The sequence below is a fragment of the Dasypus novemcinctus genome, chromosome 24 (assembly GCF_030445035.2).
Source record: "Dasypus novemcinctus isolate mDasNov1 chromosome 24, mDasNov1.1.hap2, whole genome shotgun sequence".
NCBI lineage: Eukaryota > Metazoa > Chordata > Mammalia > Cingulata > Dasypodidae > Dasypus > Dasypus novemcinctus.
Window position 1 is genome coordinate 45,774,813 of NC_080696.1, and position 25,598 is coordinate 45,800,410.

Sequence of the window (25,598 nt, forward strand, 5' to 3'; positions counted from 1 at the left end):
TATTTTAGATAAATGGTGAAAATAACAACTTAATGTTAAAGTTCTACAGTTAAAGTCACTGGGATTTTAAAGATAAAATGATAAAGTTTTTGTTTTGTGCATTACAAGAAGTAAATGGTGGGGTAGAAATTTAGTCTACTAAAAGTCAGAAGGTTGATAAGGATTAGGGCCATGATTCTACAGGTCTTCTGACTCCAAGTCTATGCCTTTAAGGTAAAAAACCTTGGCTTCCACTGTCAAGATCCCTAGTCTCTCAATTCCTCCCCCTCAAAAACAACCATGGTGATGGATAATACCATAGCAAAAGAAAGTAGCCAAAGAATGCTGAGTCAGAGCCCACCTCTTCATGCTGGGTACAAGGGATCAGAGGCACCTTCTCATTCCAGGCATGTGTGTGAACACTTCTGGAGAGTTGTTCAGAGGCTATCAGTATCCTAAGTGAATTTCCTCCTGCTATTCCTCATATTCCCAATGGTAACACATTTATGTGAGATAGCTAAAAGCCCAAAGCATCCTCCTCCTGATCCTTCTCTACTTTCCTGCCACATTAGTACCAGCTCATCCTTCATCAGCCAATATACCTCCTCTGGCCATCTGTGCCCCTGGGAGAGTTTTTCTCTCTTTTCTCTAGGTTCTGATAACATTTTGCATCACTTTACCCAGACTCACAATCTACCAATATTATTTGTTATTTGTTTCCACGTCCTTCAGTGGACCGAAATCCCCTCAGGGGTGAAAGTATACCTCGTTTATCTTTGTTTCTCCATGTTAGCACAGAGCCTGGCTCATAAAAGTGCCTCCTAAATGTTTGTGGTTGTTCAGTCTTAGCTAAAGGGATGATGTCTGACCCACACCCATTTGTTCTCGTGGAACCAAATCGATTTTTCTCCCTTCAGCCACATGTTCATAGTACTTAGCTGAGTTCTGAGTTTAAGAAATGCAAATGCCCATAAGCTATGATTCTGATCCCCAAATTCACTGATGTTTGAGAACATCTGAACCAGCTCCCAGCCCGCTGAGGCACGCCAACCCCACCCCCGTCTTATTTAATATATCCAGCGTACCCTCCATCAGAGCACTTTTCACAAACTTTGCGGTAATTCAGATAAGTTGGGTTTACTTAGTCAAGTCCTCCCAGTAAAAAGGGCAAGTCTTCAAGAACAGGGAATGTGTCCTACTCATATCTCTAATGTCAGTGTATAGAATAGGGCTACCTTGGGTGCTTAACAGATGATTATTGAATGATAGAGAAGTGAGTGAGCCATAGTTATTTGCCTCAGTATTCACTCAATCCTTCATTCATTTGCTAAAGGCAAGCTCAGCCCACCAGACCTCAGGGCTGCCTGAGCAGGCTCTGCCAAGCTACAGCCTCGAGAATTCCCAGAGGAATTGGCCAACCACTTCTTTGGCAGAGATGGTCTGACATTCCAGATTTGGGATTACTTCTAAGGAGCCCTTATTTTCCCAGTTTGGAGACATGATTTCCAAAATATGGCCTGCCCACCATTTACCAAGCATAAAGGAAGCTGAGTACCTCAGACTACAATGTCCTCAACACGACAGTTTTTATATTTGAGTTAGGAGGAACATTTGTCTCTGAAGCATTTACTCATTGTTCTACCTAAACTTCACCCAATGCTTGATACAAGATTCTATTCTAGACACTGGAAGAACAAAGGCAAAAGGGGCCTCTGGAAAGGCTCTTATTACCCTAGAGCCTTTATTAGGTTGGTCTAATGAGAGTCACACTTCATTCTTCCTTCAGAAAATAGTCACTAAATGCCTACTCTGTGCCAGGCATTTGGTGATACAGTGGTGAACAAAACAGGCATAGTTCCTGCCCTCAGGGGGTCAACGATTAGTGCTAGGGTGGGGCTAGAGCAGTAAAGTAAAAAGCCTGAAGTCAATAATAGTAACTTTGTTAAGGGTTAGAACAGAGAGGTGCATGTTATGGGTTGTATTTTGTCCCTTGATGGACATGTTCAAGTCCTAACCCCTGGTTCTGTGAATGTGACCTTATCTGGAAATAGGGCCTTTGAAGATGTGTTCAAAATAGATGAGGCCAAACTGGATTAGGCCAACACTGAATCCAATATGCCTGTGTCCTTACAAGAAGGGGAGAATTGGATGCAGAAAGACATGAGAGGAGAGAATGCCATAGGTTGCTGGTAAGCCACCTGTGGAAGCCAGGAGAGAGGCATGGAACAGACTCTTGCCTGCAGACTTTATAGGAAACATGGCCCTGCTGACACCTTGATCTTGAACTTCTACTCCCTGGAACTGTGAGAAATACACTTCTATTTTTTGAGCCACCCATTTGTAGCATTTTGTTAGGGCAGCTCAAGGAAACTAAAAACAGTGCATAACACATTGAAAGCACATGGCAGCGGACTTGGCCCAGTGGTTATGGTGTCCATCTACCACATGGGAGGTCCATGGTTCAAACCCCGGGCCTCCTTGACCCATGTGGAGCTGGCCCATGCACAGTGCTGATGCATGCAAAGGAGTGCCCTGCCACGTAGGGGTGTCCCCTGTGTAGCGGTGTCCCCCGTGTAAGGGAGCCCCACGCGCAAGGAGTACGCCCCGTAAGGAGAGCCGCCCAGTGCAAAAGAAAGTGCAGCCTGCCCAGGGATGGTGCCGCACACATGGAGAGCTGACACAACAAGATGATGCAACAAAAAGAAACACAGATTCCCATGCCGCTGATAACAACAGAAGCGAACACAGAAGGAGATGCAACAAATAGACACAGAGAACACACAACTGATGTGGGGGGGGGAGAGGAGAGAAATAAATAAATAAATAAATCTTTAAAAAAAAAACACATTGAAAGTGCATTATATGACTATGAATCCAGTAAGAGAGGTCTAAGAAGGGGGCATCAATGCTTAAATTGTACAGTTTCTATTTGAGTTGATTATAAAATTTTGGTAATGGATTGTAGTGATGGTAGCACAATCTTGTGCATATAATTAACAGGACTGAATTATATATTTGAATGTGATTAAAAGGGGAAATTTTAGGTTGTATATATGTTACTAGAATATTTTTTAAAAATAGGATATACAACAAAAGAGTGAACCCTATTGTAAACGATGGAGTATAGTTAATAGTACAATTATAAAAATGTTCTTTCATGAAGTCTTAACAAATGTACCACACTAATGCAAGGTGTTAATAACAGGGTGATATATGGGAACTCTATATTTAATGCATGATTTTCCTGTAAACGTACAACTTCTCTAATAAAAATAAATAAAATACATTATAGGATTATGAGTCAGGTAGGAGGGGTCCAGGAAGGTTTCTGGAGGTAAGTGATTACAGGGGTGAGCTCTGAGGAAACACAGGCTCTAACCAGCCAAAACAGGGTAGAGATGCTTGTGGAAGCAACAGAGGAAAGACCACGGGCTGAGGTCATGTGATGGGGCAAGTGGGCTGGTGCATTCAAGACATGAAAGGAATTTACTCTAGCAAGTGTGAGAATGGTAAGAGAGTAGCTAGAGAGAGCAGAAGGGACCAGTCCATGCTGGACATTATAGGCCACAATGAGGGGTTCAGTACTTTAGCCCAAAAGACAGAGAACCTTTAGAGTGCTGTCCATGGAGCATAGACAGGTAGGATTTGCATTCCCACCTGTCATTCTGACTTCAACGTGGAGTTGAAAGCAAATGGAGGAGATGAGTTTTGAGGCTATTGTAGGTACTCAGGAGGGAGATGATAGTTGCTTGGACCTAAGTGGAGAGAGAGGTGAAGTAAATTAGATGAAATAGATAATTTTCCGCAATACACATAGGCAAAACTTTTTAATGAATTGGATAAGGTGAATAAGGGAAAGAGGACTGCCAAGGATGACCAAAATCTCTGGTTTGCATTTGTGGGTGGATGATGGTGTTACTTATGGATTCAATGGAAAAAGAATAGTTTTGGAAGATAAATGTTTGGGGCAAGTTGAACTTAGGAGATACTGAAGAAGTGCAGGCAGTTTAAAATGCAGACCTGGAGCTCTGAAATGAGGACTGAGCTGGAGGCAAAAATGTGCAAATCATATGTGCAGAGATGGTATTAGAAGCATGGAGGTTGATGAAGTCACTCAGGGAAAGAATAAAGAGTCAAAAGAAGCAGCCAACCTACAATAGAGACTTTAGTGACCAGGTAGAGGAAGATAAGACTGTATAAGAGATAGAGAATTAACTGCCAGGCAGGTAAGAAGAAAACACATCAGAATGCAGTGCCCTGGAGCAAACAGAAGAAAGTGTTTCAAAAAGTAGGGAATGATCAACTGCATGGAAGATACTGCTTCTAGGGAAGAATCAAGCTCTATACCTCAAGTAAAGAGAAGATTGTGAATGAGTATTAGAAAATCTTTCCCCTGAGAACTCTGAGATGAATTGAAGCATATCCAGCCATGAACATGGACCAATAATGCAACATACTTGAGGGTCACAGAGGAATATCCAGGGGATTAAAGGAGGTTCACTGAAAACATCCAATGTTTTAGACAAACTGAGTCCAGTCAACAGGCACTAGAACTGAAATCACAGACTCTCCCACAGTGAAGTTATTAGGGTGAGCCATGCTTGACTGGCCCGACCAGACTTCAGGCACAAGAACATGAATATACCATGGGACATAGCAAATCCAGCTTCCACTTTGCACTCTTCAAGGGCATTTGCCTGAGGGATTTGTGCCTCTGTTCACAAAGTGTGCTGACTGTGTCCCAAGATGATACAGGTTTAGAGGAAATGGCTTTGCAACCAAAGGCCAGACAGTGTCCACATGTGACCTGAGAGCAGAAAAGAGGAGTGGGAACAGAGGACAGACTAATCTTGCTCCTGTATGAGAGCCAGGAGTGTGTCTATTGGGGCTCAAGTCCTAAGTGCTCAATGAAGCAGAATGAGAACCTGTGATCGGAGTTAGGGGAAAGCACATCAGGGTTTGCTAATGATGGTGCCACCTAGTGATGTGCTGGGCTGTCTCAGGGAGGTACTGAACTGCTCATCAAACAGAAGGTGAATTACTGCACTTAAAATTTTACCTTAAATTTATTGATCAATTACTGTGTGCCAAGCAATGTGCCAAATAATTTCATACATTAAGTCATTTAATCTTCACAAAATTAGAGACAGGATTTATTAGTTTTATTTTCCCTTTTCCCTTTTATATAAATTAGGAAACTTCACCAAAAGGTAAAATGACTTGTCCAAGGTCATGCAATTTGAGTGAGTTTCAGAGCTAGGATTCTGTGTGTGAGGCTTACCCCCTTATCACTTCAACAAACTGCTATAGACTTAATGGAGTTGCTGATAAGCAAGTGCCAGAACTGGGTCCACATAGAATGTTGTCTGTCTGACTCAATGGCTGGAAATCCAAGGGGACTTTCAGAGAGGTAGAACTAGAAGCCATTCTGTGAGATGGCAACTAGATTACTTTCAGCCTAAGCTCACCCTTTTCATGAGAGTCTGACTTAGCATCAGGCTTCAGTCCCTAAAAAAGGGATTTGGATGTGTCCTCTTCATCTCTGTCCTCCACTAGGATCCAATCTGGGAATAGTCCAAGTAAACCAGAATTGGCAACCAAGTACCTGGTGGCATATTCGTCCAACTGGCAAAGCTTCAAGGTTCTGATTGAATCCCCGGTGTCATGGAGTCATCAAAGCAATCTCCTGTACACTTAGCCTGCACTGAGAGACTAACACGAGACTGCCAGTCAAACCTTATAACCCAGTCAGCTGTGCCCTCCTTGACTCTGAGACCTCCCAAAGGCTGAGTCAGTCCTGTTAGAGCAGCTGACACTGTCCCTGTCCTCTACTCTTTCCATGAAAGCTATAGTGGCTTAGTATCCAGTCCCCTCCTAGCTCCAGCCCAGTGTTCACATCTGGTTCCCAATAGACAACCTGGCTACTCTCGTACATGGAAACCAGAGTCCAAGACTCAGCTCTTCATCTTCTGAAGTCTGCCTCCCCTCCGTCAATATTGGCCCCATCTATAGGGCCCAGTTACCATGTGTAGGTCCCCTAGTGCCTCTTCCCATGGTACCAAACAACTATTCCAGGAGACTTTCTACAAGGACTCCTGAGACTCAGCAAAGGCAGTGCTGCTCTGCTTTCCTCTGCACTGGTCAGACCACACAGGTGAGTCTTATCCAGTTGTGCCCCCCAACCCCTGAGAAGGTCTTTCAAGGAGAAGACAGGTGGAGAATCTTACTACTCAAAGTGTGGTCCAATGATCAGAAGCATTGGCATTACCTGAGAGCTAAGTAAAAATGCAGAGTCTCAGGCCCCTCCTCAGACCTACTGAGTCAGCATCTGCATTTTAACAAGGTCTCCAAGTGATCTGTGTGCACATTAGAGACCGGAGAGCATTAACTTAAGAGCGGCAGTAGGAAATTGGGTTTTTCTCCTAGAGAAAAGAAAATTCAAATGAGACCTAATTCTTGCCTTCAAATAGCTAAAGTCATTGTGGAAGATGGAGTAGATTTGGCTTCTTAAATTTCAAAGGTCAAAACTAATAACAATGGGTAGAAGTAACAAGGAGTAGGCTAGGGACCAACATGAGGAAAGGTTTTAATGTGGAAGAGCCATCCAAGTGAGTTCAGAGTTCAGACCTTTTAAATGTATCATTATTATGTAGAGAGAGCATGAAAGTAGTCATGGATCCCAGTCCCATTTCAGTGTTAGCCTTCCCTTTACCTGCTCACTCTGTCCCTACCTGTTCTCACCCCTTTGGCTGCTTAATGCAGCCCTCAATGCCTTCTTCTTAAGGGCTGCTGAACTTTCTTCTCTGCCTAGACCTTGGCCCCCCCACATCAACACAGGGCCCATTAACTCCAGGGATATCCATGATCTGGGTGATAGAAATTCTCCCTGTCATCATTAAAGCCAGGGGATCACCCCCCAACCCCACCATCAAGTTACCCTCCAAGATAGGGAATTCTTTCACTAATAATGAAAGAGGCTGTCTGGGAACTTAGGGTGTGCTCTCTGTCAAGCAGAAGGAACTACATGATCTCTCATACCCCCTTTCATGTTGAGATGCAATGGTTTTATGAGACTGGTCAAAAGCAATGGGTTTTCAAATCAGAAATTTGCAAGTTTGCATCCAGACTCTATCACTAACTGGTTGTGTGACCTTGATCAAATCTGTTCACAATGAGATTTTTTGCTCTCATTTGTAAGATTGGGAGGAAATGTCAAGTTCATAGGGGTTTTCTAAGGATCATATACAATAATGGAGTTGAAAATGCTTGATAAACTCTGAAGAACTGCTTATACATGTTGCATTATGATGACATGATCTTGGAATTGGTAGCAATGGTGATAGCAGACTTTTTCTACCTGTAAACAACAGGCTTGGGGGAAGGCTCCTTGTAACCTGCTGCCCAAGTTTAGCAATCCTTAGGATAAAGGCAGGCAGAGCCCCCAGAGTGATTCATTTAACTTTCTTCTTATAGGAAAGGCCTATATCAGGCGTACATCTGGATGACTTAATGGCAGCAATAACATAATTTGGCACCAAGGGATTAATGATTCATTTTCAAAGTGCTCTCACTGACTACATGCCCAATTCTATAGCTTTACTTCAGAGAATTTCTCCTGTAAAAATATGCAGCAAAAATAGAAGCCACAGATAAAGAACATCTAATTGCAATTGATAAAACCAAGTAATTCCCAGTGGATGCATAACCCACGCTGGTGATCATTGCTGACGGTAAAGAAAAGAAGCTGGCTCTCCGGGACACAATTCCTAAAAGCTGCACTTTTTAAAACATGGAGTTGCCTCTCAGCCATCCAAGGGCATATTATCCCTAACGTGGCTTATGGGAGGCAAATCTTACTGTGCTGGCAGTTCACCCCAGTCTACTTAATGACTTCCTTTGTTGAAGAGTTTCTCTGTCTTTACTCTGGCTTTGCATGTATCTGGCACCCAGTAGAGAAAACCTTTGAAACTCTGACTCTGAGCTGATACCTCTCTGCCAATGAAGGTTTTAAGCATTTCAGGCATTTCTGATTATGGGGAGGTTTGCCAGGAGGGGACACCAGGGAAAAGATGAGGAAGCTAGGTAACTTTCCAGTTCTTCTAAAGTCAGGTGTGCACCATACACCTTCTTGACTTTGCTGGAAGCAAATTTTCAGAATGGTAAGCTATTTTTAAGATGGAATTGAAGTCCAAGATAGGCAAGAAGTTGATATAAAAGCATCTGGATGCTTCATTAGATTCAAGACTCTAGACTTTACAAATTGCATCCCAAGGCACTGAGAATATTTGTAATTGTGATCATGAGCTACTTTGGCAGTCTTTGAGGAATGAAATTGTAGCAAACAGGAGGGATGAGAGAAGCCTGGGGAGAAACAAATGCTGTTGCTGAATTTTTTAAGTGGAAAAATGTGAATTCCAGATATTTTACACATGTGATGTTGATACATAAAAAATATATAGACTGGATAACTAAATCAGATTTTTTTCTTACTACTTTATAAAGGAAGGAATAATCACTGAAACCATCATAGACCCTGCATCATTCATTATCCAACCAAGAAAGAGAAACCACTCCAGGTACATAAAAAGGAGGGAATTTACTAGAGAACTGGTTACACAGAGATCAGAAGAAGATGGTTAGGCAACCAGAAAGCAGTAAGAGCAAGAAGCCATTACCCAGACTATACTGGAGAGACAAAGGGAGATGGTGCAGTTATCAGACCCCAGAGACCAAGGTCATCCAACAGAAGCTGGAAACCTGATAGACCCATCAGGGGGAATTGGAGCTGTGGAGGCGAAATAGTCACTATTAAAGAAGGGGCAGGAGGTCAAGAGGAAGGTTCTCCCTTCCTCCTGCCCTCCAGTCTTTAATTTGTGCCCCTCATTGACCAAACCCAGAAGCCATTTGACATGGGAGCCCACAAAATGCAGCCTGCAAGGATCACCTGCATCTCCCAGCAGAGCAGGGGAAGAGTGAAGGATGGATGTGAGGCCGAACAGGCCAAGGACTAGCATGGGGTTTCTACAAACAAGTGATACTCAGCTCACCTCTTTGAGGTTTTTTGTTTGTTTAGTTTTTAAAAGAGCTTTATTCCTCTGATATAAACACAGGCAATCCAGATACAGATAATAAACATGGTAACTCCATGATCATTAGGGACCCAGGTTCTTTGATCTTGTTGCCATCTTAAACATGAGACTTACTTCATGGTCCAAGATGGCTGCTCAAGTGCCATGTTCCAGTTAGGAAGAAGGGCAAACAGCATGTAATTACATATCCTTCCATTTAAGGGCTCTTTGAGGTTTTTGAGAGAGTGCCTGGACTTGTCAATTAGGGGGAATGTCCAGTACTGTCAGCTGACTTCAGCAAAGTCAAGGCCAAGACGGAAAAACTATGGCTGACTTTTCGGACAGTCAGGTGTTAAATTGGACTGTATTCAGAAGGGCTAGGATGTCTGACCACATGTGAAACAGTAATACTGTTAACAATCAAGAGTTACTACATATTTATGAATTTGACTACCACCTAGGCTGCTGTCTTTCAGCTCTTTACATATATTTTAACCTCATTACAACTCTATGAAGCAGGTTATATAATTATTCCTATTCCAGAGATGTGGAAACTGAGGCCAAGAGAGACTAAATAACAGTAGCAAGTAGTACAGCTGAAATTTGATTCCCAGCAGCCTGGGACAGAGCCCATTCTGTTACCCTAGTCATCTCTGACACCTCTCTAATAAATAAGAAAAGAGACTGTACAACAGAGAAATAAGCTTATCTCACTTCAGGTATCTAGAAGAAAGAAGCAGACTGGTATTGAGGGGATCTAGAATCTTACCTTGACCGACAGATTAAAACATCTTTGTATTTACTTGCCCCACTGAGTTTGCTTCCTGCTAGATGAAGCAGTTCTGTTTCCTACTCACCTTCCTTAAAGAGTTCCTCCTCAAATGCCTTCCCACTGACTAAGGGATTGATGAATATGTCCTGTGCATCTTATTATATAGGCTAAATTATACTGACTTTGCTCAAATGACACTTAAACTTGACCTTTTTAACTTAAGTTCCCCCATCCTTTTAACTTTCCTTGTATATCAACCACCATCTCTAAGACATTGAGTTGAGTTTTATTATTAATCTCTTGGCTTTCTCTATAATACCTTCCTGGATATTTATCAACTAAAGCATCCCATATAATTCCATAGGAAGACAAGTCTTGCTCAAGTTTGGGTGATTGTTTTGTGCTTTATTTCCGATACTCTTTCTTTGATCTCACTCTGACTAATTTTTTAAATTGCTGACTACCTCCCCCACACCTCAGAACAGTGCCTCTCTCACTAGATCCAGTCGATAATGGAGTACTTGAGAAGGATTATTTTATCATTCTTCCCAGTGACATCACCTAGGATGTTTCTCAAGTAATAAATAAATTGCCTCAATTCATCATATGACAGTAATTGCTTTTAGCTAGGATTTAACTCAGAGTCAATGTCAAGTAGCTGGAAAATACTACAGAGATAGAGGTTTTTCAAAGATAGCTCTACTATTGCTATGGAAAAACTGTTTAATAAGTACTGAGTTAAGTCTAATATCCTAGACTCCCTCAATGTTATCCAGCCAGTCCTAAGAGGTTGGAATTAACTTTATCACTAGCCTATACCACTAAAACTTCCAAATACATTGCTGACAGAAGTCACCCTCTTTTTCAGCCTTGAATGCACATTAGCACCCTGTGAGATGGGGATAGCTTTAACTGGTTGCTTGAAAGCACTCTGGCCACTCAAATGAATTGTTCCTCAAGTGCTGATTCTACATAGCCTTGTGTAGCTCCTAGCTCTGTGTTTTCAGGTGCACCTTGTTTTACACATTAAATGCCTTAGCAGTTTGATATAGTTATGAATTCCAAAAATAGATATTAGATTATGTTTGTTATCTGGTCTGTACTTGGGCATGATTAAATTATGATTAGGGCTTTGATTGGGCCATGTCATTAGGGTGTTGAGTCCCCACACCTTGATGGGTCAGACTCACAAATAAAAGGCATGGCAAAGGACAGAGTTGAGGGTTTTGATGTTGGAGTTTGATGCTGAAGCCTTAAGCTGGAACCCCGGGAAGTAAGTACACAGAGGAAAGAGAAGCCAGCTCCAGGAAGAGAGGAACGCTGAGCCCAGGAAGAGGCAAGCCCTAGGAAGAAAGGAACATTGAACCCAGAGAGAAGCAAGAACCTGGAAGGGAGGAACCCAGGAAGCCTGAACCCTTGCAGATGTCGGCAGCCATCTTGCTCCAACATGTGAAAATAGACTTTGGTAAGGGAAGTAACTTATGCTTTATGGTCTGGTATATCTGTAAGCTCCTACCCCAAATAAATACTCTTTGTAAAAACCAACCAATTTTGGTATTTTGCATCAGTCCCCTTTGGCTAACTAATACAATGCCCTTGTAGGTCAAATTCTAGTTTATTTGGGTAACATACTATAGGAAAGTTGGCTCTACAGGACCTCTATGGTGGATCTCTTCTTGTTGCAATAAAACTCTTTTATATTAAAATGTTTTCTTTTCATCCGTTTAGAATTCTTTAGGTGCTGTAATATTCCCACATGCTTTTCAGGCATGCATTTGCAAGGACTTCACCACTGAAGAGCAGAGAATCCCTTTGTAAGCCCTGATGACCTCACCTGCTTTTATGCCTAGGAAAGGTGCATAGCCTGAGCACTGCTGCCAGAACCATCTGGTTGTTAGAGAGAGGATTCAGTCTGTGGCCAACTAGGATCTTAAGCTACAGCTAGAGTTAGGCACAATGCTGCACAAGAAATCAGAAAGGGGGCAGTTTATAGACAGGCTTAAGTGTCAGGCCATAGTTAAGACCAGGATGTGGCTGAGGTCAAATCTAAAGAGGGAACAGGAGTCAGCTTGTAGCTAGGATTTAGGAGTGGTCGACAGGACAGTCTGCATCCATGGCGAGGGATGCCTAGAGTTGTGGTTAGAGTTTGGCCAGAAATAAAATTTAGGCTGTGGCCATGGTCTTGGACAAAGCTAATCGACCTCTAAATAGACTAAACCCATTACCTTGGCCTCAACAGCATCAGTTCAATCTCTTTGGCCACAGAAGAAAGATCCTAGATATTGCCTAATGGAAGTGATGCTAGGATTAGAATGATGATAGAGGGTATAGCAAGGTTCTGGGAGAGGGGGAGGGGTGTGGTGTGTGATTAACAGACAATCCCTGCTGACTAGGAGATCACTACATAGTGAGAGAGAGAAGTATGCCATCCAAAAAACCAAAACTCAGAGCAGTGGGTGCTAAAAGAGAGATGTGTGCAGAGAATATGCATGGCTCTGTTCAGGCACAGTTAGACCGCAAACCTGACCTCCAGTCTTGTGAAAAACGGCATGGGAGAAATCGCCAGCATCCCCGAGGCCACCCAGTGACTTCCTTTCTCCCTGCTCCACATTGGCTGTCTGTGAGGGATTGCCCTGCTGATGAGGATGAAGAGGCTGAGTCAGCTCTAAGCCAACACTACTTGCAGAATCTGCGCTTTGAGCCCAGGGGACTCAAAGCTGCTTAGCTGAGGAGGAGAGGAGCACCCACGTCCTGCGCTGGGGATTAAGGGTTTAGACTGAAGAGCAGATGTAAGAGAGGAGAACACACACTCTTTCAGATGCCCTGCGGCAAAGTGATAGTCCCTTTAGACTTTCTCTGGCAGCCGTAGGAGAGTGTGCGTGGTCATGCTGAACGGATTTTGATTCTTCCTGGGGTAGCTGTGGAACAAAGGAAGCCAGCATGGAGAGGAGTATAAAAGTCAACCAGGCACCATCTACAGGTCAAATAATCTTAGGACACTGAGAAAAGGTCGCCAGAGCTTTGTGTGCAAGGTCAAGGCCAAAGCCAGGGTGTGACCAACAGCAGATGCTAAGGTTATTGGAGCAGAGAAGATAGAATCAAGAAAGGAAGGGTCTACAGCCACAGAGTGGAAGCCAGTTCTGGGCCAAGTGCAGAATATAGCAAACAAGGAGAATCACAGGGAGACAAGGGGGGCCAAAGAAATTCTCTAGCATGGTGGCACTTGGCCTTTGGTTCCTTGAAGCCTGTCCACTGGAAAGTCACAGTTCTTGAGGATGGAGCCCTGACCAAAGCCCAGAATCGCTGTGTTTCCTGGTTAATCAGAATCTTGATCCGAGCAGGCTGAGAAGGTGATGCATATAGAAGGGAGGTCTTAGTTTCACTCAGTAAAATGCAAATGCTAATAAGGTTCAGGGTCAAATGGGGGTAATGCTGAAAGAGAACTGGGAGACTTTACCTTGGTCCTGGAGTGAGCAGAACACATGGCTTCTGGAAGGACAAAATGTCCCGGTTCATTTGTCTGACTGCACAGCTCTGGGTGAAGCAGGGACTGAGGTGTCCCTAAGGCTCTGAGAAACACAGTTTAATTTTTTCCAACTGATTCTGGCCAAATTGATTCCCCCTTGGTGGGGGCTACAAAGAGACAGGAAGGTGGGGGAGAAGCAAGGGCCTGCCCAGCTGGGGCAGCTTTGTTCAGATCACACCTTTGGAACATGCAGTTTGCAGCAAGCATCAGAGTGCCTCGAAAGGAGAGAAGGAGCGCGGGAGGGAGATAGCTATACGAAGGATTAGTGGAAGCATGAGCGGGATCAGAGAGAGGAGCCGGTAAACACGCAGCATGGAATTCAGATTAATGCAACTAAACCGAGCGAGGGTAATAAAACCAGCAGTGAGAGCGGCATTGATTGTTGAGATTCCAGCCAAATCCACCATGAACATGTTTTCTTTCTTCTAGCCTTTGCCCCTTGGCTTTTGGAAGCAGAAACACTGAATCATTGTATTCTGTATTAAAAGCTGATCTATCCCCCCCCTCAAAGGATGAATGAAAAAAGCAGCTCTGCTATTAATGGCAGAACACAGAGGGCAGCAGCTGAGGCCTGGCGCATTGGAGTGGCTGCTGCTGGTCACATTGGCACACTCAGGGTCCTGGGAGAGGGTCTTCCCTGTGACTGCTTGTGCCTCCCACCCCCAGTCCTATCTCTTTTGAGCCAGTTTCATGCGAGGCCAGACATTGGGCTCAGTAGGAATGGTCCCAACAGATTCCAAGACTATGGAGACACAGTCTCCAGGAAGCTCGGCAGGTGGGACAGCATGGAGGTCAAACACTGGATTGAAAACCAGTGCTCTGACTCACAGTCAGTCTAAGAAATGGTAGCAGGGTGAGGGTTTGAACCAACACAGGGGTGGAAACAGAGGGTCAGCTGTGGTATCATGCCTGGCACATGCTCTATCAGTGTCAGTTATTTGCTCAGTTATTTGTTCATTCATGCCTGAGGCCAGGAGAATAAGCATTCTTCATGGGCTGTGCAGTTCCAATCCAGTGTGCGTCTGGGGTGAACACCTGCCACCTGTAGAAGAACCTTCACTCTGGGCGGAAGAGGGTCTTCTGTGCTGACTGACCTGGCCAGTTGACCATCTATTGTAGGTGCAGCCTGAGATGTGAGGGCCAGGGGAGGTTTTGTGGAGATTAAGCTGTCTGAACTTGATCCTAGGGGGTAAGAAAGGCAGACAATGGAGGGAGACCGTGGAGGGAGACCATGGAGTGGGACATGGGAAGGTAGGTATATAATCCATGTGAACGAGTCCCAGGATGCTAAGGGGTAAAGATGGAGAAATGGAGAGGAGAGAGGGGCTAGATAGTGATGGACTTCACTTCAGGTTAATTATCCTACAGTGCAGGAAGACTTGGGGACATTTTAAGCAGGATCAGACCTTTGTTTTGGATGGTAACCCTGGCTGCAGTGGGAGTACAGATTGGAAGGGGGCTGATGTGAGGGAAGGGAGGCCAGTTTGGAGCTCTTGCACTTATCCAAGCAAGATTTTATGAGTCTTAAATATCCAGAAGTGGCCGTAAGGAAGGAGAAGGGAGAGATTCCAGAGAGATTTTGAGGAAGAATTGGTCAGATTTGTTGACTGACTAGGTAATGAAGATGGGGAAAGAGGAAAGTCAGAGATGATTCTGGATTTTTGAATTCTATTTTTGAAGAGAATCATGGGTCTAAGAAGAAAATCCCAAGAGTGAAATTTGCAGTGAGTTCCTCAGTCATACTGCTCACTGCTTAGGAGATTGTTTTATAAGAAGCATAAGCATTCACCTGCTGTTAAAGAACACCCCGCCCCCTGAACACACAGCGGGTATGACACTCCTAGAAAGACACCTTCCTCTTCTACATTTTCTACTAATTTAACTGGGAAGTTGGTAATAGAAAATGGAAGTCAGAATGATGTATCAAAAGCCTGTGTCTGTCAAGCTTTGAACATCTATTGTAAGACCGCTGACAGTGGTGCTATACCAGGGCACTTAATTAAATACTAGAGAGAAGAAAAGCCAGGCTCTGCTGCTGCTCTGTAGAGACAACTCTACAGCCTCTGAGCAGCCCAACAGCAGAGCCAAGGGGGAGCCCTTTGTAGAGACCAGTGTGGCTCCTGAGTGTTGCTTACCTCCCTGACCTTCAGTGGTCCTGGCCCTAATTTGCAGGCACGCTTGGCCTCTACTTTGGGAACAGTCAAGGCCTTTGGTCAAGGGGGGAGTAGAGAACCCCAAAAATAAAGGTTCAGGGGACTCAGCAACTAGTCATCTCAGCTTTCAGTCCTGCCCTTGCCTTGGGCCATCACAGGGCCTGCAGCTGGAGCTGCTAGCTGCTGTGGCCAGCCCCGCCGTTTTGTACCCCAGTTCTCTGTTGAGCTTTATGTGGCACCTTAAGACTCCCAGGCCTGAGGCCTTTGTGGACTCTTATTACCTCCCCTCCCCCTGCCCCCACATTCCTCGGGAAATGAATTTCTGGCCTAGCCACCAGCCTGAATCTCACCAAAGGCCAGCTTGCCTATGTCTGTCTGCCTCTTCTCCGGATCTCAGTTTCCTCATCTGTAGAAGAGGTCTAGGATAATAATAGGATAGTATAATTCTAAACCCTACGAGTATATAATTTCATTTATTCCTCTTAACAACTGGCTATTACTAGTACCGCCATTTTGCAGATAAAGAAATGGGCAATTTATGTAATCTCTGTGGCTCCAAGACCCACTGTTAGTAAGTTATGTAGCTTCTGACATCAATCTTGAACCTCTTTGCTATAGTATTTACAGTCTTTCACTGTTTGGCACATAGCAGATGTTCAATAAATATTGGCCATGGGCATCCACTCCAGCCCCACACTGGACATTTCCACTCCCCTGTGGGGTTAGAGTCCCAGACCATGCCCTTGCAGCCTGGCTGAGCCAGAGGCGGGGTCAGAAGAGTCTTTCTCAGTCATAGGCCTGGGATGGATGGAGTCCTTTTGGGTGAGATGTTAATTAACTAGTCATTGGGCCACTTTAGCTTCAGAAAAATGCCAAGCACTAACCATGAGAGGATTTTTCCTTGTTCTCAATGGATGTAAATGAACAAAGAGGATTGAATATTTACTGAACCACAATGGCTATACATACACAATTCTGTTCACCAACGAGGGACAGAGATGACCAAGACATTTTTACCTCTAGACCCATGCTGTCCAAAATTATAGTCCCTAGCCACATGTGGTTATAGAGCACTTCAAAGAGTGGCTCTTGTGACTGAGGACCTATGTGTTAAATCTTATTTTATTTCAATTACTTGAGATTTAAAAACTGAAGCAATGGAAATATGTTTTCCTGCGAAACACAATTTTATCTTTTTAGGACTGTATTTCATTTTAACTGTTAAAAATTTAGCATCCAAATTGAGATGTGCTGTAAGAATGAAATACACACCAGATTTCAAAGACTTAGTAAAAAAATAGAGGGAGAGAATGTATACTATATATCATTAATCATTTTTAATACTGATTACATGTTGACATAATACTTTTGTATGTATTGGGTTAGAAAAATATATTATTAAAAGTAATTTCACTGCTCCTTTTTACTTTTTAAATGTTTCTACTAGAAATATGTTAATTACATCCATGGCTCAAACTTTATTTCTATTTGACAGTATAGCTCTAGAAGTTCACAACCGGGGCTGCTTTTTGCCCCAGCCCCACCCCAGGGAACATCTGTCAAGGTTTGGAGATATATTTGGCTGTCACAATCAAGGAATGAGGTGCTAGTGTCATCTAGTTGTTAGAGGCCAGAGATTCTCCTAAACATCCTATCATTCACAGGACAATCCTCCCCTACCCTCACAACAAAGAATTATTTGGCCCTAAACAACAGTAGTGCAGAGGTTGAGAAATCAGGCCCTAGGGCATGAATTCCTTGAAGGAAAGGCCTGTCAGTCAGGGAAGCCTGAAGAACCAGCTGGGATGAGCTGGGTGTGATTAAAGATGGCCGCACTTCTCCAGAGGAAGAGAATGAGGCTGAGACAAGAGAAATAACTAGCCCAGGATTGCCTGGCCACCACGTGGCTGTGCTGACGGCTGATCTCCAGTGGACGCCAAGGGCCGGCCGGCTCCTGCTACTACCACATGGCTCTGCAGTTTGCGTTGGAGTTGACACAGAAAGAGGCTGCCTGTGTTGAAGTCTAATATCCCCGCCACTCAGAACTGGGCAGTCATTATTTACCTCAGTCATTATTGCTTCCACCGGGATGAACGAGAACAAAAACGCCATTGAAAGGGACGGCCTGTTCAGAGAGAAACACCAAACGAGGCTGAGGGGCGCGTGGAAACAAATGGAACACGATGAAATAAACCTGTCAGGGGAGGAACATTCCGGCGCCTCAGAAGGCAAGAGGTAAGGACAAATGTGCCTGATATGGGATTGGCTCTGTTTAAAGAAAACGTTATCTGACTGCTTCTCTTGATAGAGGCCAGAGAGCCGGGCCCAGCTGAAATGGAGCTGCTCCTGCAGGCTCTGGAGAGGCATTGTTTCTCAAGAAATTGGGTGTGGACGCAGTGGGGAGGGTCACTCTCCTCTCACTGCCACCGTGGGTCCATCTGCAGCTCTGCCTCCCTGGGGGTGGGAGAGAGGACTGGCATTGGTGAAGGCCTACTTTGTGCTGATACTGCGCTGGGCACACAGTGGGGTTACCTGATTTAATCCTTAATATGACTCTATGAGGTAAGATTGACAATTAGCTTTGCAGGTGAAATACGATTAGAGAAATTTCTTGAGGTCATACGACCAGAGAGTGGCTGAGATGAAATTCCTGAGGTTTTTGGGCACATTGGGCAATGGTGGCCATTGGCAGTTTCAAAGGCAGAGACAAAAGTTGTCTGTAGTGGATGCTCCTTTACTGGATTGGTGCACCCAATCCCCAGCTGCTGTGGAGGTCCCCTCGGGCAAAGGGAAGCCACCTGCCCAGAAGGTTATGTACCTCCTGCAGCAGCCCCCAGCTGATAGCTGACTGACACGGAGGTGCAAGTGGCTGGCTGCCTAAACTCTGTGGTACAATTCCTGCTCACAGCTTCCACAGAATCAGGCCAAGGCAAGTCTCCAGCTGAGACCACGTCTTTCTTTGGCTCCTTCCCCTGCCCTCTCCTGCCTCTCTTGCTTCCTTTTTTTGAAAATATTCCTTAAAGCATCATTTACACAAGAATCCCCATCTCAGGTTCTGTGGCTAGAGAAACCAGGCTAAAATATTCATTAGCAGCTTTGTTTCAGAATTTTGGAAGGGGTGGACACATGCAAACTGTACAGGTATTGGATTCAAGTCATCACAGCCTCCTGTACCCCCCTTTCCCCATGATAAACTAACCACTCATGGCCTGACAGGGAGGAAGCCATTCTCTGGGTAACAGACTTTGAGAGAGCTGATAGCTAAAGGTTTGATCTTCAAGATGTTTCCCCTTGACCAGTAAGGCTCCCTGCAGTAAAGTGATCTCCAGGTCAGCAGGGTTTCCTTTGTCATCTGATGCCTGAAGGTAGGCACTGGCCTCTGACAGGGATGAGCTCTGCACCTTAAGCTTTGAATTGTGGCAGGTTGTTATGTGCAGTGAGACAGACCTGCCATGTGCTTGAAGGAAGGGACTGGTGTACTCTATACTGGGCACTCCTGTGCCAGCTACTTTCACATTCTTTAGTTTGTTTAGTCTCAAAATATATCTCCAGAGGCTTTTTCAAGTATCTACTACTAGGCAAATGGTGCCCCCCTAAATACAGGGATTGTTTTCCTACTTAACAGATAAGAAAAGTGGGTTCACCAAGTTTAAGGGACTCGTCCAGGGCAAATGACAGACTTGAGAGCAGAGTTCTATGAACTCCCTAAGCACAGGCTCTTAGGTCTTTTTCCTCAACCTCAGAGCATAGCACAGTTGTCGCTTCCCCTGGAAGTCCTCCCTTAGCTTCAGGTATGTTTGTTTGTTTTGAATACCACACACCTCTCCTTTGTAGCACTACTCACAGTTGCAGTTGTGCATTTATTTTTGTAGTTTATTTTGTCTATTGGCTGTGCTCTCCTCCTGGAAAAGTATGGGAACAAGTCTTATTTGCTCAGTATTACATCTCCCAGTGTCTAGAACTGTGCAGTATAAGGTACCTTCCCTGTACTGTGCTCTGATACAGAACAGATACTTAGTAACACAAATAGAAGGGATGGATGGACAAACAGATGGATGGGTGGGTAGGTGGGGTGGAAGGACTGCCAGTTCCTTTCTGGAGCACCTAGCCTGGAGGCTCCCTGGACATGGGCTACTCTCACTCCCCTCCCACCCACCCAGGGCTCTGGTGATCACCTGTGGTGAGAAGGCAGAGTGGAGTCCCCGGGGTCACCTGGGCGCTGCCCATTGGTGCTGACCACAAGGAAGCCAGTCCCCAGGCAGCATGCAGAAGAGAAGGAGAGAAAGAAACATACATGAAAACGTGCAGCATGGTGAACAAAACTGCAATCTGTGGCTCTAAAGAGCTCACATTCAACAGCAAAAGAACATCATGATCTAACCAAACAGGGCCTAAAATAAAATAGTTTTTTAAAAATGAAACAAGAGTAAGAGTCACCATTTATAAAGCACCCACGGTATGCCAGTTACTCTGCCAGGTGCTTGACATACAATATCTCTAAGACTTTAAACAATCCAGAAAGGTCAGTATTATTATAAATGAGGCTGTCATCTTTCCACCCAAATGTCTTCTCCCCCGTCTTTCATTTTCTAGTAAATGGTGTCATCATCACCCATATAATTGCTCAGTCTAGACACTTGGGAATCACCCTTTATTCCTCCTTGTTTTTGACCTCCTACTTCTAATCAATCATCAATCATAATGCCTAGAATCATAATTCTACCCCTGAAAAGCTCTTGAAGCTGCCCCCGATCCCCCTCCAATTTCTTTACCGGTTAGCTCAAGTCACTGTCATGTTTAATCTGGATTATTTCAGCAGCCTCCTGTCTGGTTTCCCTGCCTCCAATCCATTCACTACCTTTTGAAATGCCACAGTAAAACCCTACCACCACCACATTCTCAAGGTAAACCCTAAGCCCTTAACCCAGCTCACAAGTCCTCAGTGATGAGTTCCCTGCCTCTCACCAGTCTCATCTCTCTTCATTCTCCATTGTCACATGCGCTGCTTTGCCCCAAGCATAATAAATGACTTTCCATTATCCACAGTTCCTACTTTCTTTTCTCCTCTGAAGGCCTTATCTAGGCTAATTGTTTTGCGTGGGACATACATACTTCCTGTTCTTCACCTGGCTGACAACTGTTCATCATTCAGGGGTCACTTAGAACTCCTTCTTCCAGGGAGTCACTAGTATCTCACTTTGTCTGGGCAGCTGCCCATCCTCTGACTTCCCATGTACCTTAGTCTTCCCCTGTCATAGCAATAACCTCACTGTATTATAAATGACTACCATCCCCTCGAATCTGTAATCTCCTTGAGGGCAGAGACTGTGTATCCTTCACTGGTGCATACCTGTGGCCTTGCATTGTACCCAGAAAATGGTAAGTTTTTGGTGAACTTTTGTTGAATAAATGAGATTTATATAACTTGTCCAAGGTCACAAAACTAGTAACTGGCAGAGGCAGCATTCAAACACTGGTTGCTTAACTTTAACTCTCCTATACTTTCTAAGCCACCACATGTCCCTCTAAAGAAAACAATACAAAGGGTGGGAGGGTCTCATGCATAGTCAAAGGCTTCTAGTTATTCCAGTGATTCATCAACAAAACTACGAAGAGTCTTTATGCAAAATGGAGAGAGAGAGAGGGCATTCCAGACCAGCTAACTGGTAAGAAACACATAATGTCAAAAATGAATACAAACGGCAAGCTTGGTCAACAGTCATGAAATACTATAAAGCCTGACCACAAGTCAGCTGTAAGTTTGATATTCCCCTTTGACAGTTATAGGGAGCTCTGTCACTTTCCAAGCACATTCTAAGGTGTGAACACACTATGGCCAATGGGCCAAATCTAGCCCACCATCTTGCCCCCTGCCCCTATCACCTGTTTTTTTTTTGTATGGCTCATGAGCTAACAATGTTTTTTCACATTTTTTGATGGCTGGAAAAAGTCAAAAGAAGAATAATTTTTGTGACATGTGAAAAAGACAAAATTCAAATTTCAAAGTTCACAGATAATGTTTTATTGGAACACAGCCATACTCACTCTTAGGTATATTGTCTATGGCTGCTTTTGAGCTATAATGGCAAAGTTCAATAGTTGTGAGAGAGATCATATGGTCAACAAACCCAAACCTATTTACTATCTGGCCTTTTACAGAAAAGTTTGCCAAACCCTCTTCTATGTGGCTGTTTTTGTGAATCTTTTTACAACCTTTTGAGGAAGGCAAGACACAGACTGTTGGCTTGCATGTCAGAAAAAAGAAGGAGAAGACGAGCAAGAGAGATGACTCAGATCTTCCCACCTGGCCTCCTTCAGCAGCAGCCTCCTAACTCTTCTCCATTCTGGAGCCTGGTCCTCACCTCAAATCCCCTTCTCCCATCCATTTTCTATGCTGCAACTCTGGTGGCCTTCCTGAAAAGGACAACCTGCTTATGCATCCTCCAAGGGTTCAGGACCATATTCTCACTATATACTCTGGGGTTTTGTAGAGTCCTTGGTGGCTTGGACTTGCTTGTCCTTTCTGCTTCACCTCAGACCACTCCTAGCCTCATCTGGTTACACCAACATTCTAACATCATTCCTTTGCCTTGACCCTTTCAAGTTCAGCAGAATGTTCTCTTGCCTTCAATGATTTGCACAAGCTATTTCTTCAATCTAGAAGACACCCTGTCTTATTCTTCAACCTTGTTCAACATTATAACTGCTGCTCTTCTTTCAAACTTTGTCTCTGTGACTATATACTCTGAGAAAGCATCCTCTAAATTGATTTGTTTCCCTCAATATACTGAATTCACCTTCATCATAGCCCTTATCACACTGTATTGAAATAATTTATTTAGTTGTTGGCTCTCTTACTAGCTAGTATTTGTTGTGTGCTTATTATATGCCAGACATTGCACTAAGCACTTTATAGGCCTGTGGGAGAAGTGGTGATATTATCAGTTTTATAGATGGGGAAACAGAGACACAGAATAGTTAAAATACCTAGAACCAAAGTCTGTTCAAATCTACAGGCAATGTTCTTGACCTCTAGGGAGTGAGGGACCTCATATTAATTGAAAACTGAACGAATAAATGAAAGTCTGATGCAATATTCTTCATTTAATAATTATGCCAACTTGGAAAATTACATACATTTCTGTGTTTCAGTTTTCCCATCTATAAAATGGGGGTAATAATAAGTATTTCATGAAGTTGTTTTAAGGATTAAATGGAAAACAGTAAGGCCTTGATTTGATTGATGAGCCCAGACCAGTTACCTCCCCATCAGGATGTAGAAACTAGGATGTATTTACTACTAACTACACTGCCAAAGAAAGGCCAAAGGCTCACCAAACCATAGGAATTTTATTATCAATCATTACTGAAAAAGTGGCAGGGGAAAGGTTAATAAATGGAAGACAGGGGACCCTGACAGCAGTCTGTGAATCTCACCCAGTCTATGGTATTGACAAGATTAAAAATGGTGTCATGGAAATGCCATGAGCTGTGGAGCCAGATCTGAGTTACAATTCTGAGGAATCTTGAGCTTTTTATTTAACCCCTCTGAGCTTATTGCCTCAATTCTTGAGTAAGAACAATAATGATGACTACCATTTATTCAGCACTTAATATGTATCAGGCTTTACTTGCATCATCTCATAGTAACCTCAAATTCAACGCACAACCTTGTGACAGACACACAATAGTTAATTTTTTAGTTCCTTTGTTCCTCCATTCCACTGAGACCCCATCAGAGAAATCTCCATGGAGATTCCTTTATTAACCCATGTCTCTCACCTACCCAACTTTTTCTCCTTCCTTGATCCTTGATTTAAAAAAGGCCTCTCTTTCCGTGTGTGTGAGATGCAACTTCTTTGGAACTAAAGATTTTGAGCTAAAGTCCACTTAGGTGTCTCAGATCTTTGGGAGATAATTCTCATTTCTAGTTTAGGGCTCTCTAGGGATATACTTAAAGGATAAGAGTTGGTCTTGGCTTTTGCTTTTTGAGATTATTCCACAGGCTTTTGTCTTCCTGAGTAGGATGTGGAGAAGGTATGTGTTGGTGTTTGCAAGGAGGGAGGGGAAGAGAGGTTGGAGGATGAGGTGGTGATGGTGGTGAGCAAATCTAGAGAGTCAGGGTTAGGGGATGGACAGAGGAAGATAAGAGAGATGTGGCAGTTGATGTAGCAAGAAAAGTATTAAAGAAAGGGTTGGTATATTTAAAGACCATCTTTAGCTTATTTTATGGTCTACTTATGATATAATTCTCTTCCTCCATCTCATCACAAAGCCTTCAAGAAAACCCACACTTTTCCATTGGCATCTTAGGACTAAAAAGATACATGGGTGAGAGCAGAAGGGGCCAAAGGTCAAGGAGACCTTGTTACACTCAGATTATTTTGAAAACCCCCAGCCTAGAAAATGTATTTTATTGGACTTGGCCAGGGAAGAAAAGCACTGTTCCCCTCTCCTTTCACCAACTCGAAACACACACCCTGGACTTTACCCCTCTGAAAGTCTGGCAGGATTTCCAAAGACCAAGAATTTTCTGATGGGCTGACTCACTTATAGTCTTGCTTCTCAGATGTGACCCTTCATTATGGCCTCTTACCTCAGCTGCCACAATCTAGATTTGGGCAACTTGCGGTCCTGGATTCCTCTTGAAAATGCTCAGCAGATGATGGGGAAGAAAGAACAAGTGATATAGGCAAAATTTAGCAAACGGATGAGCAAATGCCTATACATGGTTCATAAAACTGTATTATTGCTCTGCAGGATCTCATCCAAGCATAATGAGCTGTGGATGAAAAGGTCAAGTGTTTTAAGCTGAGGCCAGCATCATTCCTGCCCCCTCTAAGTTTCAGCTCTTTGATTCCAGCCTGAGTCCATTTGACAAATATCTGATTCTTAGAATTGTGTGGAGAGAAGGAACTAGAATCTGGACTGGGGTTTCCTTTCTTAGAGGGCAGTAGGGAGAGGATGAACATGTGCTTAGTATGTCCAAGTCTCACATCAGAGAACCAGAGGGCAGGAAAAAGGAGGGAAGGGAATCTAAGTTATTTATCATCTATTATATTCTTAAACTTTACATGCATTATCTCAAATATCAGGGGAAGGAATGAATAATCCAAGGTTTAAAAGAGGTTAAGGGCTTGTCCAGGGTAGGATAGCTAAGGTGTGGAGGCAGGACTTGAATCCAAGTGTCTCTGATGTCAAAGCCTTTACACTCATTATTTCATGTAACCTCTAAATGAAGCTTTATATGAGACAGAACCTTCCAGAGAGAATTGAATCAATCAGGGTGAGGAAGAGCACACAGGCAATGGGCATTTCCTGTCTGAGAGCAAACATATCCTACATCCACTTGGCTTCTCATACCAATTGTGGTCTGTTATCCTATGGATAAGGAAGCCAAGGGCATATCACTTTCCTCTGGGCCCCAGTCTTGGCATCTGTAAAATGAGGGTATCTCACTGGAGAATGGATATTTACTGTTCCTGCCAGTCTCTGTAGGGGTGAGAATCCGTTACGGAAAGAGAAGAGAGAAATGTTGGGCAAAATGATTTACCTTCAGGCTTAGCACTTACAAAAAGAAACCCCATTTACAAAAGACCACTGTCCATTCCTCTTGCCTGTTACCACTGGGACAATGGTTTTAATCTCTCAATACTGCTGGGTAGCATGGAGCTATTGGCAACACTGGCCTCTTGTTGCACACTTCATTATCCTAGAGTTCAGCTTTCTGCTCTTACTCCAAGGGGGTTGTTTTAATGGATCGTTAGAGAGTGCTTACTACATTAAAACTGTGGCTGTCTTCTGCAAAGCAACTCGGTAAATGGCTTTATGGGTTTCTGGATTTATTTTGGCCCAATGACTCAACTCAGTTTGCAAATCAAATCAAAGCTGATTTTTCTAACTGCCACTCAGGGTGCACCCAGCAGGAGACTGGAGAACCAGCTGTGTTTCCTTAGGGGCAGGTGCAAGAGATGGGGAGTTGCTGGCTGCTGGCAAACAGAGGGGCCCCAATGGGAGAAAGGCAGACAAGCATGTACCTGCTTGACCTGAACCGTGGAGGGAAGGCAGGTCAGAGGAAGCAAATTTTATTTTCTGGAAGG

At 43.8% G+C, this 25,598-nt stretch overlaps 1 protein-coding gene across 2 annotated transcripts in view; it reads right to left on the reverse strand.

The window, feature by feature from the left end:
- Positions 1-25,598, reverse strand: part of PTPRT (protein tyrosine phosphatase receptor type T) — a 1,175,887-nt gene that overhangs the window by 186,485 nt on the left and 963,804 nt on the right. The gene's annotated exons all lie outside the window — the stretch shown is intronic.